The following is a 3,602-nucleotide window of genomic DNA, read 5'->3' on the forward strand; positions in this document are numbered from 1 at the left end:
GACATGCATTTCGGATTAATCAGCCTAGTCCATTCAGTCAATGACCTTTAAGTCTTCATACTTTATGCCCGGGGTTCCCATAATCCAATTTCTTTGCAAAGTCAACAACCTTACTCGACTTGTGGCGCCCTGAAGGGTTTTCACCAACAAACCTCTCTCATTTGTTCATCTCTCAAACTCACCGTCGCCTCACGGTGCCCGTGAGGGTTTTCACCAATAAGACTCTCTCATTTTAATTTCTCTCAGCTTTCCGTCGCCTTACAGCGCCCGTGAGGGTTTTCACCAATAAGACTCACATTTATTCATTTTTCCTTGTGTAGAACGGAGTGTTGCCCCTGATGTGAATCATACCTCTAACTTGCTTGACTTGGCATCCCTCAAAGATTGATCGGAAGTTCTTTCTTTGGACCGTAATGTGGGCTTTTGGATAGGGTTAGAAAGAAAGAATATCATAAAGGCTCAAAACAACTTGAATGGGTTCAGAATTACAACTTTTGGAATCGGATCTTTTTACAAAAACGCAACTTCTGCCCTAGTTTCCTTGCCTGGGGAATTTTGCATTTTATTTCGATGGGACCGAACCATGAGGCTGCCTACGTATCCTTAAAAGGAATCAGGTCGAACGTAGTTCACGACATAGGAATTGCTTTGTTTTTTGTACTTTTCTCTTTTTTTTTCTTTTCCTTTTTTTTCTTTTCTTTTCTTCTCTTTTCTTCTCTTTCTTTTGCTTTACTTACTTTTTTTTTCAATTTCTTTTTCTCTTTTCCTCTTCTCTTTTTCCTCTTTTCTCTTCTTTATTTATCTTCTGTATCTGTGTTTCTGAACTTTGCTACTGATTCCAAAAGAGGGGTATGAAAGAAAACAAATAAGGCTCAGAAGGGGTAACAAAGGATAAAGTGTTTAGATAGCAAAACAAAAATGCCTTCGTCATTCCAATCTTCAAAGCATGCCAAATACAAACAACACAATTGAACAAATCGAAGAAATCATACATAATATCTTTTGACCGCATCGGAATTGATAGCCATATCTACACATTTGCCTTCTATAGCTGTTAAGTACAAAGCACCATTGGGCAACACTCTCGTAATAATGAACGGCCCCTGCAAATTTGGGGCAAACTTGCCTTTAGCTTCAGCCTGATGTGGAAGGATGCGTTTCAATACTTGCTGACCCACTTCAAATTTTCGGGGACGCACCTTCTTGTTGTATGCTCTTGCCATTCTCTTTTGATATAATTGACCATGACACACTGCCGCCAGCCTTTTCTCGTTAATCAGACTTAATTGCTCCAAACGGGTTTTGACCCACTCATCGTCATCAATTTCAGCTTCAGCGATAATCCGAAGGGATGAAATTTCAACTTCTGCGGGTATAACTTCTTCAGTCCAATATACCAACGAATAAGGAGTTGCACCCACTGAAGTGCGAACAGTAGTGAGATAACCCAGCAAAGCAAAAGGCAACTTCTCATGCCACTGCCTAGAACCTTGCACCATCTTTCGAAGTATCTTCTTTATGTTCTTGTTGGCCGCCTTTACAGCTCTATTTGCCTTGGGGAGATATGGAGTGGAATTTCGGTGCATAATCTTGAACTGTTGGCATACCTCTTTCATCAAATGGCTGTTGGGATTCACAGCATTATCTGTAATGATTACCTTGGGGATATCGAACCGGCAGATGAGATTTGAATGAACAAAATTCACCACTGCTTTCTTGGTCACCGACTTGAAGGTTACAGCTTCGACCCACTTTGTGAAATAATCAATGGCCACCAGAATAAACCTATGCTCGTTCGACGCTGCTGGCTCAATTGGTCCAATGACATCCATGCCCCAAGCAACAAAGGGCCAAGGTGCGGACATTGTATGCAATTCAGACGGCGGAGAATGGATCAAATTACCGTGTACCTACCATTGATGACACTTGTGCACAAAGCTGATGCAATCTCGTTCCATGGTCACCCAATAATACCCTGCTCGAAGAATTTTCTTTGCCAAAACATACCCACTCATGTGCGGTCCGCAAACTCCAGCATGCACTTCGGTCATGATAGTCATGGCCTGTTTAGCATCTTTGCACCTCAGCGGTCCAAGATTTGGAGTTCTTTTGTACAAAACTCCTCCACTTAAGAAAAATCCACTAGCCAAACGTCGAATTATTCTCTTTTGATCTCCTGTGGCCTGTATCGGATATACCCATGACTTGACGTACTCCATGATATCATGGAACCAAGGTTCACCATCAAGTTCCTCTTCCACCATGTTGCAATAAGCATGTTGATCACGGACCTGAATATGCAAAGGTTCAATATAAGCCTTATGTAGATGATGTAACATTGAAGCCAGAGTAGCCAAGGCGTCAGCAACCTCATTATGGATCCTAGGGATATGCCTGAACTCTACTGATCTGAATCGCTGACAAAGATCCTGCAGACATTGTCGATATGGTATGAGCTTCAAGTCTCGAGTCTCCCATTCTCCCTGAATCTGGTGCACCAACTGATCTGAATCTCCCAAAACCAGCACTTCCTGGACTCCCATGTCCACAACTAACCATAAACCCAAAATGCACGCTTCGTACTCAGCCATGTTGTTGGTACAATAGAAACGGAGCTGGGCTATGACATGGTAGTGATGCCCTGTTTCAGAAATGAGCACAGCTCCTATTCCAACACCTTTCATGTTAGCGGCGCCATCAAAGAAGAGTTTCCAACTGGGCTCTTCATCCTGCTCAGCCTCATCAATATGCATTACCTCTTCATCAGGAAAGTAAGTCTTCAAAGGCTAATATTCTTCATCCACCAGGTTCTCGGCCAAGTGATCGGCCAAAGCTTGGGCTTTCATCGCAGTCCGAGTCACATAGATGATGTCAAACTCTATGAGCAAAATCTGCCACTTTGCGAGTCTTCCCGTGGGCATAGGCTTCTGGAAGATATACTTTAGAGGATCCATGCGAGAGATGAGATAAGTAGTATAGGACGACGGATAATGCTTCAACTTTTGTGCCACCCAAGTCAGGGCGCAACACGTCCTTTCAAGGAGAGTATACTTGACCTCATAAGAAGTGAATTTCTTGCTGAGATAATAAATAGCCTGCTCCTTTCTGCCAGTGATGTCATGTTGGCCCAACACACAGCCAAACGAATTATCCAGGACTGTCAAATAAAGAATCAAAGGACTCCCGGGCTCCGGTGGGACTAGCACAGGTGGGTTTGACAAGTACCTCTTGATCTTGCCGAATGCCTCTTGACACTCCTCGGCCTATTTGACCGCGGCATCCTTCTTGAGCAACATAAAGATGGGCTCACAAGTTGTCGTGAGTTGAGCGATAAACCTACTAATGTAGTTCAACCTCCCTAGCAGACTCATCACCTCAGTCTTGTTCTTTGGCGGTGGTAATTCCTGGATGGCCTTAATCATCGACGGATCCAACTCGATACCCCGCCGACTGATTATGAACCCCAACAGCTTCCCTGATGGACCACTAAATGCACATTTTGCAGGGTTGAGCTTAAGATTGTACCTGCGGAGCCTCTGGAAAAACTTTCTCGAATCCCCGACGTGGTCTGACTGCCTCCTGGACTTTATGATCACATCATC

The sequence above is a fragment of the Nicotiana attenuata genome, unplaced genomic scaffold (genome assembly GCF_001879085.1).
Source record: "Nicotiana attenuata strain UT unplaced genomic scaffold, NIATTr2, whole genome shotgun sequence".
Classification (NCBI taxonomy): domain Eukaryota; kingdom Viridiplantae; phylum Streptophyta; class Magnoliopsida; order Solanales; family Solanaceae; genus Nicotiana; species Nicotiana attenuata.